Source organism: Mandrillus leucophaeus, unplaced genomic scaffold (genome assembly GCF_000951045.1).
Source record: "Mandrillus leucophaeus isolate KB7577 unplaced genomic scaffold, Mleu.le_1.0 Scaffold135, whole genome shotgun sequence".
Taxonomy (NCBI): Eukaryota; Metazoa; Chordata; class Mammalia; order Primates; family Cercopithecidae; genus Mandrillus; species Mandrillus leucophaeus.
In genome coordinates this window covers 269,017-282,056 of record NW_012101310.1, presented here as the reverse complement: position 1 = coordinate 282,056, position 13,040 = coordinate 269,017, and the positions used below count along the sequence as shown (strand labels likewise).

At 51.2% G+C, this 13,040-nt stretch overlaps 1 protein-coding gene across 2 annotated transcripts in view; it reads left to right on the top strand.

Annotated features, from left to right (window-relative positions):
* The first annotated feature begins 8,771 nt into the window (after positions 1 to 8,771).
* PIK3R6 (phosphoinositide-3-kinase, regulatory subunit 6) overlaps positions 8,772 to 13,040 on the top strand; it is a 96,459-nt gene continuing 92,190 nt past the window's right edge. Inside the window, exon 1 of one of the 2 annotated variants that reach the window (XM_011973148.1) lies at positions 8,772 to 8,924. The gene's annotated coding sequence lies outside the window, so the exon portion shown is untranslated. The remainder of the gene's footprint in view (positions 8,925 to 13,040) is intronic. The other variant, XM_011973147.1, reaches the window with a different exon arrangement.

The following is a 13,040-nucleotide window of genomic DNA, read 5'->3' as shown; positions in this document are numbered from 1 at the left end:
AAAAATAAAGAGGAACATTTCATAAAGATTAAGGAGTCCAACAAAAGGTATTACAGTTATAAAACTATATACACCAAATAACAACTGAAAATTATATATAAATATAAATATATGTAACTATATATAAACATAAACTATATATAAATATAAAACAAAAATTGACAGAATTAGATATCTCCATAACCACAGTGGTCAACATGCCTCTCTCAATAGCTGACAGAACACATAGACAAAAAAATTAATAGAGATATACAAGATCTGGACAACACAATTAGCAAATTTGATGTTATTGAGATTGATAGAACATGGTGGCGCGATCTCAGCTCACTGCAACCTCCACCTCCCGGGTTCAAACAATTCTCCTGCCTCAACCTCCCAAGTAGCTGGGACTACAGGCACCCGCCACCACACTTGGTTCATTTTAAATTTTTTTTTTAGTAGAAACGGGGTTTCACCATGTTGGCCAGGCTGGTCTCGAACTCCTGACCTCAGGTGATCCATCCACCTCGGCCTCCCAAAGTGCTGGGATTACAGGCGTGAGTCACCGTGCCCAGACAGAAGATTCTTTAAACCATACTTCACAAAAATCACTGGCCGACCTAAGAATGGATCCCCCATTGGTCAGACACATCCCCTGGATACAATCATCATGATCTGTAGGCGAATCCATGGGCCAAGTGATTGTAGACTAAAGGGGCTGTGAGCCAGAATGTCTCATCCAGTCCATAAGCTTTTGTAATCCGAGTCATTGAACACTGAGGAAAGGGGCCAGGGTAGGGGACTGAAACTAGAACCCTTACTGGGTCCTGCTGTTGGCAGATGAAGAGAAAGGAGGAGGCTGTCCTTTTCAGCACCCCACCCTCCTCCTCAAGGTGGCCCCTCTTCCACGTGGTACCTCACCATGAGCTCAGGAGCTGGCCATAAACTTGAAGACTCTGACCTCCCACTACTCAGAGTGGAATTACTCCTGCCCTAGGGGTGTTGACCTCCTAGTCTTGCCATCCCTGGAATGGGTATATTTCTCCAGCTTTGGAAGGAGATGGGTGTCTCCCTTTGCCACTTCCTGCTTCCTAAAAGGCTGGGCAGGCCTCCGTTAGGGGACCAAAATCAAGCTGTGCACTGCGGGTCTCAGGGTATGGGGCCGTAGAAGGGAGAGCTCTCTCGGCTCCCAGTTCCGTCATTCCTTCCTGCACCTGCTGGAATCCCTGTGGCCCCACATTTCCTCCGCTCCCTTTGCCGGATGCGACACTGTCTCAGGCCAAACCTCGGATCACAGGGAGGCCAGGGAGGAGCGGGAGCACTCACCCTTGGAGTGACCCTGGCCGCCTCACAGTGTCTCCAAGCCTCGGTTCGCTGCCTGTGAAAATGACACGGTGTCTACGTTCCAGGGAGTGTGTAGGGCTTATCAGGGGATGCAATGTGAAAGGGGATGACGCTGCTGAGACTGTAGTCCAGGTAGCCTGCCCAGCCCCAGGGCTCCCTGTGAGCAGAAGCCTTACCGAGAGGGGGCTCCTCCAGACACAATGGCTTACACCTCTTTGTTCTCCTCAGGCAGCTGGGAGCTTCCTCTAGGGGCCGGAAGGTAGTGGTCTATCACCATCTTCAGACCTCTCCCTGAAGTCCCTGGCATCCCAGTCGTGTCTCCACCAGGAGAAAGGGCTCTAAGCAGAGGCAGCACGGTTTTCAGCCCCGGCAGGTCCAGGCACACCCGAGATACTGTGTGGACCCAGCCTGCCTGGTGCCTGCCCTGGGCCTTCAGATTGCCCCTCCTTCATTGCCACACTGCCACCCACTCCAGCACCGGGAATGTTCACAGCTTCCCTGGGAAAAGGGCTCCCCCGTTTTCTTGATGAAGAATCCACTTCCTTCTTTCCTCAAGTCTCTGAATCCTTCTCTTTCTTCCCCCAACCCTACCAGTAAAATCAGGGTAAAGGAAATGCCTGCTGGGAGAGGGTGCCATCCCCCATCCCTCTGGAGGCAAAGTGAGGCAGGTGGCAGACTCTGTCCCCAGGCGTGCCAGCTTATTTCTCTCTGTTCTGTGTGCAGGCACGCCTATGTCCTGGCTGGGACCACAGCCCCGGAGACTCTGAGTGTGGGCTCCCTGGAGACATGGCTGTGGTCACAGCAGACGCATGTGTCTGCCCCTCTTTGCACAGGGGGAGTGGGAAGGAATGGCGCTTGTTCGAAGGATCTCAGCTATTTCCAGCTCAAAGGTGCAGCGTCTCAGTCAGTGCCACCTGCACAGGGCATCACCTGTGAATGTCCGCGTCGAGTGAACTGAGCTATCAGCAATCACTTTCAGCACTTACTGAGCACGTGTCAGGCGCTGCTCTGTGTGCTTTACGTGCTTATGTTAACTTGTTTGTGCCGCAACCCCATGAGCTAGGCACAATTATGCCCCCTTTTACAGGCAGGGAAACTGAGGCAGAGACAGGTAACTTGTCCAAGGTCACCAAGACAGTAAAAAGGGGAATCCAGGATTTAAGCACAGACAGGTGGGCTCCGGAGTCCCTGCGCTTAACCACTAATCTCTGCTGCTCTGTGGAACCTCTCATGTGGGTGGTGGCTCAGCTGAGGCCGTGAAAAGGATCACACAGATGTCTGAGAAGGATGGCTTCATTTCTAATGGATCGCTGGAGACGCTCTGATGGTTTCAAAATAGAAGCTGTGTTCACACACCCTCAGGAATGGTGGGAGTGGCAGGGGTGGAAAAGTTGGCGGGGGCATAGAGGAGGAGCGGAAGCTGGGGCCGGACTGGGTTGGCGGAACTCCAAGCTGGTCTGCACTGACCACTGCTGAGGGGAGGGCAGTCAGGAAGGAAGCCCTGAGTGAATGGTGAATGTCGCTCCTGGCTCCAGAGTAGACTGAAGGGGGTCCCCCGAGACCTCTGGGGAGGAGGAGGAAGGGAGCGGAGCAGCCCCCACCCACACACACCCAAGGAAGGGGCCCTTGCAACCAGGGACCAGAGGCCTTCTCTGAGCGAAACTGTAGCCGAAAGTCTCTGAGGCCAGAACAGAATCGTTTTGGGGCTGAGAAAGCTGAGGAGGGCTTTGCACACCCAATCTGCAGCCATCAGGTTACAGAGGAGGAAACTGAGGCCCAGAGACTTGGAGAGGCCTGCACAGGGTCACACAGAGCGAGAAGCACGTGCCAGGATGGGGGCCCAGCCAGGTGGCTTGGCTTACTTTTGGGGATGTGTCTCAGTGTGTGTGTGTGTGTGTGTGTGAGTGCGTGTGTGGTCCTGCACATATGTGTGGAGGACAGGCAATTTGCATAAATAATGAGAAGCTGGAGTCTTTGCGTTTTTGCACTGATCTCCTGGTTGACCCCAGCCATCTTGATTTGTTCCACTTCCTGGTGTGAGTTCATTTGGGAGAAGAAAATGGAGAGGGTGATATACATATCATGCAGATCAAGAGACTCCTAACACCTCCCCAGCTCAGCTCCGCCAGCAAAAGCGTGTCCAAGGAGGAACCTGTGGTATTAGGGGCTGAGGGAGAGGAAGCAGGGGTCCACTTGGTCTCCCTCTCAAGGCAGCCATGAGAACAGGGGAAATGAGAAGAGACCAGGCCCCACCCTTCACGGCAACCCCAAGATGTCTGCCCTCTCACACCATCCCAGAGCTGCCAGTACCAAGGAGTTTGGGAGAGGGGACAGTTGCACCTGCAAAAGAGAAGGAGGAGGTCACAAGGTTTTCTTCACCAACTAAAGGATGGCTTTCGGAAGAGGGAGTGACTGATTTTCTCGGTGTCCTTCCCATTTTGAACCCTGTAAATGTGTGACTAGTCCAAAGAAAAATGTACACTTATATTTAAGGAAAGAATGCAGTGGATCCTTATGCACTGATATGTCGTGATCTTCCAGTAAACAAAGCAAGTTGAAGAGCAATTTCTATGGCGCTTATGTGTATAAACCATCCCAGGCGATTTACCATGGTTACCAGTGGGTGGGAGGGTAAAGAAATTGGGAATGGGGAGGAGAGAGACTCTCCTGCTTAACTCTTAGGTTCCTACAATGCTTGAGTGTTTTTATAATGGAAATGTATTTATGGATTACCTAACTAGTTTTTGTTGTTGTTGTTGTTTGTTTGTTTGAGACGAAGTCTTGCTCTGTTGCCCAGGCTGGAGTGCAATGGCACAATCTTGGCTCACTGAAACCTCCACCTCCCAGGTTCAACTGATTATCCTTCCTCAGCCTCCCAAGTAGGTGAGATTACAGGTGCAGGCCACCATGTCCAGCTAATTTTTGTATTTTCAGTAGAGATGGGGTTTCACCACATTGGCCAGGCTGGTCTCGAACTCCTGACCTCAAGTGATCCACCTGCTTCGGCCTCCCAAAGTGCTGGGATTATAGGCATGAGCCACCATGCCTGGCCTACTTGACTAGTTTTTTAAACTTTACAGCTTAACGAAAAAAGAACATTGATGGCATTTAAAATCAAAACTTCCCCACCACCACCAAAAAGAAGAATGGCTGAGAGGGTGACTGGTTGGATATGAAGCATAAATCTGCTTCTTCTATCACACCAATTAGCCCTGATTCTGCATGCACCCTGCCAAATAACACTGATGGAAGTAAAGAATGGAAGATTCCCGAAGTGTGCACTGTTCCTCCCTTTCCACAGCCACAGCAGACAGTACTAGTTGATTACAGATTTCCAGGGCAATGCTGATGCTACTGGTCCAGGCATTACCCTTAGGGAACCACTGGCTTAGAGCATAATGCTGTCCTGCCTGACCCTGGGCTGTGGGCAAGAGCTGGAGGGACTGCACCAGAGGCAGAGGTGCCCTGGAGGTAGGTACTGCCTGTGCCACTACCTTGGCCTTCCTGGACTGAGGTCAAGTGATTCAGGATTCAGGCTGGCTCAGCCTACAGATCTTCCTGGGGTCGGGTGGGAAGTCCTAGGACTGGGGGGTCCTTGGTTGGAGTCTCACCTCCACCAGGGGTGTGAGCTTTTAAACTTGACCTATCTGTATAACTGTACCTGACTCATGAGGTGATTGTTTAAACGAAGCAAAATGTGTTGTCCTAACAGCTCTTTTCTGGTTTATTACCTTTCACAGTTTTCTAAAAATGGGACCTGCCAACCAGAGAGCCATCTGTGTGGGTGGTGGTGATGAGTTTGGGGTAGAAAAATGAGGAGCTGGCCGGGCGTGGTGGCTTACGCCTATAATCCCAGCACTTTGGGAGGCCAAGGCGGGCGGATCACAAGGTCAGGAGATCGAGACCATCCTGGCTAACACGGTGAAACCCCGTCTCTACTAAAAATACAAAAAAATTAGTCGGGCATGGTGGCGGGCGCCTATAGTCCCAGCTACTCGGGAGACTGAGGCAGGAGAATGGTGTGAATCCGGAATGCGGAGGTTGCAGTGAACCGAGATGGGGCCACTGCACTCCAGCCTGGGCGACAGAGCAAGACTCCATCTCAAAAAAAAAAAAGAAAAAAGAGAGCGAGAGAGAGAAATGGGGAGTTAAGAATTGGAATGGAATTGAAGTGCTCTAAATGCACGTCAAAGACAATTCAGGTATGTCTGTGAAAAAATCCGAGATGGAGGAACCAGCACTCGTGAGTCAGGGTCATGTAGGGAGAAGAGAGAAAGGAAAAAGCACAAAACTCCACCATAATCCAGGCTGCCCGCTCCAATGGCACGGCTTCGAGGAGGGACGTCGGGATCCTCTGAACTATCCACAGAGGATTTTTGAATAGTTTGCCAAGAGATGTGTGATGTACTCTCCCTTCATCCTCCCACATAATCTTTAGTAAAATCGACTTTGCTTATTAGTATTACATGTAAGTGGATTCCTTAGAAAACAGAAATGACAAATTCTGCTGCCTTCAATGCTGAATAATCCCAGAGCAGCTCCCATGGTGGGCGGCACTGCAGGCGAGGACACAAGCGACCCTGGGGGCCTCCTGTTCTAAGCAAGTAATTCTTGCCTGACTCCAATACTGTGGTCCTCCAGACCTCCCCAATGCCAGTATCTGGCCCCCCTCACCCATGGCTCAGTCCACAGTGGCAAGAATATTTAATTTTGGTTTAAAGTTCTCAGTGGCTTTGTCATGGACTGGAAAATGGATGAGGATGGAATAGAAGCAGTGGTTCATCTGTAGAGAAAGTAACTTTGTAACCCCAAGGCGAGTTATGTGAACAGACTTCCAAACACCCGGGCTGAGATAGAGGAACCTGAGGAGAGGCCATTGCAGCTATGCCCAGAAGGGTTACCAGGAGTGGGGACCCTCACTTGGCAGAGGAGAGTGGCAGAGGGAGGAGGAGGAGGAGTGGCAATAGATGGTGAGCCTTCTGCTTCTGTATCTTGGGCATTGATCATTCTGGGGGTGTCTTTGCCTCCATTAACTGACCAGGTCATCTGAGACCTAGTACAATGAAACCAGGGAACCCTAATTTTTACAGTTCTGATGCTGATGGATCGTTTGCCTTTTGGCAGGGAAACAGGGGGCTGCTCTTGGGAGATTGGTGCAGATGAGAAACCTGGTAAGAGCACAGCCTGGAAAACTCAGATTGAGCAAATCCTAAGAACATGGTCTAGAGAGGAAAGACATGGCTGGAATTGGTCAAAGGGGTAGTGCTGCCTTGCCTTGGTGATGGTAGGGACGGTGCACTGGGGGCTGTGGGGGAACTTCGTCCTTCCTATCGTCACCTCCTCCTCCCATTGTCCTTTGTTCCTGGCTGGCTATCAGCAGTGTGCACTCAAAAATGAAAGCACCCTAGCTCTTCTTTGCAAGGGACAGCTCTGGGGGCTCTCTATGGTCACCAAGCTGCCCCCTCCATGGCTACCAGAGCCAATGCAGTTGCAGAAATGGCAGCTGATGATAAGGCAGCAATGCACCCACAAGAAGTGACCTCAGCTTGTGATTTCCGATTCCGTTAAAGTCAAGGCTGATAAGGAGAGGGGCTGCCCAGGGTGGCCACACTGCCCGGGTGCTGCTGAGTCTGGAACCTGCAGGGGCTGCGTTCTTGGTCCTTTATTCTGTCCTGGGCATATTCATTTCCTTCATTCAGTCACCCATTTGCTTCACAAATAAGCCAAGCATTCTCGTAACACTCTTTCACCCTGTGATGGATGGAATAATGAACAACACCCTAGCCCCTGCTCCTTCAGAACTCACTGAGGGAGGGAGGAGGAACAAGGCAGACATGTGAGCTGAGAGCATTAATACGAAGATGCGAGATAGAATGTGACTTCAGTCACATGAAGGGGACAGAAAAGCAGCAGCTGTGGGAGGAAGGCATAGCTGTAGAGTAAATGATTTACATTTCTGGACTTTTTTTCCAAATAGCTTCCTCTGCAAAATGAGGGGTCAGCATAGAACCTAGTCAAGCCCCTACAGAAAAAGATCAGTGACTTCACAGCCCCAAAACTCTTTAGGTTGAGTTAAGTGACAAACTCCAACAGGCTTAATCCAAAAAAGAATGGAATTTATTGGATCATATACAATGAACAGTCCAAGAGTAGATTTAGCACCAGAATTTCAGGTATAGCTGGATCCAGCACTCAAACCATGCTGTCAGTAATCTGTCACTTTCTAGAGCCCTTTACCCATTAGGCCCAACGGGATGACAGCACAGAATCTGCGAGTTTTTCGAAGCTCTAGAAATGTGTCAGAGACTCTCCCAAATAGTGTTTGGCTTCAAAATGTGAAAAAAAGAAAGAAAATGACAAAATAGCAAACGTGTCACCATGCAGTTGGTCGACTTCCCCCAGAAGCTCTACTGTCCCTGCCCAGCACTGCTGTCTCCGAATTGCCAAGGACAGCAGATGCTTTTTCATTCTCTTCACCTGTGTCCTCTCTGCAATCATTGACATTGTTGACCATCATCCCCTCCTTGGCATTCTGTCTTCTGCCAGCGTCCCTGGCACTCCACTTTCTTCCTGCCTCTTAGGCTTGGTTTTTGTTCTTCTCTGATAAATAACAAATGACAAGGGGCGAGCCAGGAGAAGGGCTGGGAAGCGATTCCCACAGCCTGGATCGTTAAGAGACTGCAGTACTTCTGGGAGGGGCTGGAGTGAGGGATAAAGCATGAGGTTGGAGTTTAGGGAGGGACCAGATCAAGCAGGGTCTGGCAAGTCACACTGAGGAGTTTGGCCATTCTCTTTAAAGTAATAAGGAGCCATTGAAGGTTGTAGCAGGACCGTAACATGAAGAAATGTGTGTTTCACTCTTAGAGACCTTTGGTTGTGGGGTGAAGGATCTCAGGCTATTGTGGTGTTTCAGGAGAAAGATCATGGTAGTCAGGTGAAACAGTGACAGCCATAGGGATGGAAGAAAGTGGAGGATTCATGAGCTATTGACTGGGCTTGGTGCAGTTTAGACGTAACAGGTGAGGGAGAGGGAGGCGTTGATGACACCAAGGTTGCTGATTCTGAGGCGGGAAACAGAGAAGTGGGCTTAGAGGGGGAAATGATGAGCTCAGTTTGTACCTGTTGAGATAGAGGTGCTTGAGGGACATCTGACTGGCCATGTCCAGGAATGGGGGATGGTTGGTGAGTCTGGAGCTTGAGAGAGAGGTCAGGGCTGCCTGCATCAATTCCTCCCCCGTCAACACCAGAGGGAGTCTCTTGGGAGGTGTCCCTCCCGTCCCATAAAATTGGTCGCATTCGATCAGAATAAAGGACCTCCAGTGACCGTGGGTGACCACAGATGCTTCTTTAGAAAGCAGTCTCACAGCAGAACGCATTCTGGGAGGAGCTTCGAGGGCCACAAGGAAGGGGAAGGAAGAGGAGGGGACAGAGCTGTGAGACATCGAGCTTTCCTCTGCAGATCTGAAGAGCACAGTCAAGACCACAGACACCCGTGGAGGCCCTCCCAAGACATCTGCTTCTCTGGGACTGGGGGCCTTGCACAGGACTGTAGGGAGTTGGTTGAAGGACTTGGGGAGCCCAGAAGCTACCACTGAGCCAAGGTAAGTGCTGGCTTGGATGGAGCTTGCCAGGCAGGCAGATCTGAGCAGAACAGACAGAGGGGCGGAAAGGAGGGAGCTGGAAGGGGAGCCCTGAGGGGGCTGAAACACCCCTGGCTCTTATTTACCCAGGCTCGGGGCTGCCATGGCCACCTTTCTGAGAAGGGTGACCTCAGACACTGCAGGGTAACTCTGCCAAGTCAAGACTGTTTCATCCCGTTTTCACAAGAAGAAAGGACACAGGACCCTGTAAGAAGGATTCTCCTTTCTTCTGGAATCCTGTACATGCCGTTAATAATAGGACTAATGATTCATGCCCGTGCTGCAGAGTACACTCATTTTCCCATTTGATTCTCACCAGCAGTTACAGGTTGACTGGATAAGTGTTTTAGTGCCATTTTATAGGACAGAAGACTGAGGCATGGGGAAATGAAGCAATCTGCCAAAGATTGCAGAGTGGGGAAGCAAGGAGCAAGACTCAATGTGAAACATCTGGGTCCCAGTCTGCGCCCTTTCTGGGACATCATCCGTCCATCACTTTCCTGGGGAATTTGGTGAAAGTCATGCCGGTCTGGCCGATTCTCTCCGTACACACGAATCGGGTATCTTCTATGTGTGCCAAGCATCTGACCGAGGCCTGGTCTCTGTCCTTGAGGAGCTGACTGCCTGCAAAGAGGGTCTGAACACAGCTGCGAGTGACCAACCCAGAAAGTAATACCTGCCAGGGTCCTCAGCGAGCCAGGCAGTGTGTGGTGGGTGCAGGATGAAAGAGAGAGACTGCAGGGTGTGGGCTCAGGGAGGTTCCCATGGAAGGTGGCTCCTGGCTGAGGCTCAAGGGAGGATCTGGTGTGCAAAGAGGTGGCAAGAGGCACCCCAGCAATGGGGAGCAAAGTGTGCAAACCCCCAGAGGCAGGAAAGCAGGTGGGAAAGTCAGGTGTTGGGGGGAGCACAGCTAGAAAGGGTGTGTGTCTGCTACTGGGGGGTGTACAGAGCACTCGCGGGCCGGTCCTTTTTGTTGTTGTTGTTGTTGTTGTTGTTGTTGTCGAGACAGAGTCTCACTCTGTCGCCCAGGCTGGAGTACAGTGGCGCGATCTCAGCTCACTGCAACCTCCATCTCCTGGGTTCATGCCATTCTCCTACCTCAGCCTCCCGAGTAGCTGGGACTACAGGCGCGCACCACCACACCTGGCTAATTTTTTGTGTTTTCAGTAGTAATTTTTTGTATTTTCACCGTGTTAGCCAGGATGGTCTTGATCTCCTGACTTTGTGATCCGCTCACCTCGGCCTCCCAAAGTGCTGGTATTACAGGCACGAGCCACCGTGCCCGGCACGGTTCATTTATTTATTTAGCTCTAAGTGGTTTTCAAATATCATCTCATTTAGTCTCATGACAAGCCTATGAGGTAGGCGTTGTTGTCAAGTCCCCTTTAAGATAGGGAAACTGAGGCACAGAGGTTTTAAGCAAGCAGCCCAAGTTGCCCTATTGACAGGATTGGAATGCCACCTGCCTGGCCACCATGCCCCGCTGCCTCCCATTAGAACCTGCTGTGGGCCCTCTACTGTCTCCACGAAAGTGCTTCAGCTGACATGGTGGCTGCAGATGCCAAGCTGCAGTTGTCGCCCTCTGCTCCCTGTTGCATTGGGGCCCCATCAGATCCCATCAAGCTTCCCTGCCCCTGGGAACAATGCTCCCCCACCCCACCCCACCGGCTCTTTCATATCCAGGTGTTTCCTTCCGGTCAGAAGCAGACACAGCTGAGGAAACAGGCCTGTCCCTGTCCACAGGGGCCAGCCCGGGCAGCAGGACCCTCACCTCCCGGTCACTTGGGAATCTGAAAAGTAGACCTCATGGGGGCAAGGGCTAAAGGTTGAGGGGCCCCCTCAGGACCCAGAGCTCTGTCTTCTCACTCCCTTACTCCCTCACTGCCAGCTCACTCACCACACGCTCTGATCCAAAACAAAAAACAAAAACACAGCTATGGTGTCTGGCAAGCCTGAGCTGCCTCTGAAACCCTGAGGGCATGAGGCAGCTGTGGTGGGAGAAGAGGGGAGGCAACAGAGGCAGGTCACCCAGGCTCTGCAGGTCCCCTGTCTCTGTGCCACAGGAGCGGCTGGAGGACAGGAGGCAGAGTGTGGCCCTGGGAAGCTCCGCGTCTTGTCTGCCCGGGCTTTATTCCTGCAGGTACAGGGAGGCCTAGGTGGTGGGTTCTTCTGTCTGAACAGCTTGTCCCAGGACCCAGCAATGAGGGGCTGGGGGGATGGGGGGACAAGGGACTGTCAGATCTGGAATCTTCATGACAGAAACACTGAACCTGAGCCAGGCTTCCTCGGATCCTCCTCCAAGCCCTTTTACTTCAGTATTCTCTTCTATCCAGGAGGTCACCCCCACTTTATCTCACACCAATGACAGGGAACAGCAGCTATGAACAGGTGGCTCCATTCACTTCTTTCTGACGTGTCCATAGAACGCTTCTATGGTTCTGTGGTCGGTCCTTGGGCTTGTTGTACCCCAAGGGAGTGAAGAGCCGTGTGTGTGCACCTGGCTTGCGACGCGTTCAATATCGATATTCTGTGTTTAAGGAAGAATGCTCTCTGAATCCCAATTCACTCCTCCCTTTGTTCGTTCATTCATTCTTTGTCTCCGATCTCATCCCTCTGCCAAGAACTGTGAAGGGGAGGGGCACGGTGGCTCACGCCTGTAATCCCAGCACTTTGGGGGGCTGAGGCGGGTGGATCATGAGGTCAGGAGATTGGCCAACATGGTGGCCAACATGGTGAAACCCCGTCTCTACTAAAAATACAAAAAATTAGCTAGGCGTGGTGGCAGGTGCCTGTAGTCCCAGCTACTCGGGAGGCTGAGGCAGGAGAATCACCTGAACCCGAGAGGTGGAGGTTGCAGTGAGCTAAGATTGTGCCACTGCACTCAGCCTGGTGACAGACTGAGACTCTGTCACAAAAACAAACAAACAAACAGTGAAGGGCCTCGGTTACAAGCTAGAAGGATCTGTTAGTTATAAGTTAACTTAGAACTAACAAGTTAGCCCACCACCATTTCATGGTCACCAGCAGAAGACATGAGACTCCAGAGTTAAAGACAAAGAACTCTATTACTCACAGTACAGCTAGCAGCATGAGCATTGTGACAGTACGTCCTGCTTGCCCCCAAGTCCCAGGGCCGCCGCAAGGAGCCCAACCCAAGTGGACTCTGTGCATCACAGCCCAGGAACCCTGAACCTAGGAAACCCCAAATTTTCACGACGAGCTGCAAACAAACCTGCCCAACTTTTACCCTGAAAGGAGCCATTATCTCTATTCTATTGACAGCAAATTAATCTGCCTTCTGTCCTAGAACAGACAGTATCTTCCAAGGCCGTTTGCTGTACAAACGTATTTGAAAAGATGATGCAGAAGAATGCTCACCAGGCACGCACAAACAGAAACCTATGGAGAATTGTCTCCCAACATCTTCCTAGTGTCCCCGACTCATTGCGCCCCAACCATGCTGTCCCTTAAAAACACTGGGCACCCTCGCAACTCAGGACTTGGCTATTCTCTTTGCTTAGAGCATTCTTCCTGCAGATACCGCATGGCTTGCTGTCGGGCCTTTTTCAGGTTCCCAGTCAAATGGCACCTCCTCAGGAGATCTCCCTGATCATCCTTTTAAAAACCAGCTGGGTGCGGTGGCTCACACCTGTAATCCCAGCACTTTGGGAGGCCGAGGCGGGAGGATCACGAGGTCAGGAGATGGAGACTATTCTGGCCAACATGGTGAAACCCCATCTCTACTAAAATACAAAAGATTAGCTGGGCGTGGTGGTGTGCGCCTGTAGTCCCAGCTACTCAGGAGGCTGAGGCAAGAGAATGGCTTGAACCTGGGAGGTGGAGGTTGCGGTGAGCCGAGATCGTGCCACTGCACTCAGTCTAGGGGATAGAGCGAGACTGTATCTCAAAAACAAACAAACAAACAAACAAAAAACAAAACACATACAGACTTGGGGATTGGGGGAAATAAGGAGATGCTGGTCAAAGGGTATGAAGTTTCCATTAGATGGGAGGAATACGGTTTCTGAGATTCATTGCACAGCAGGGTGACTATAGTTAATAGTGGTGTATTATATA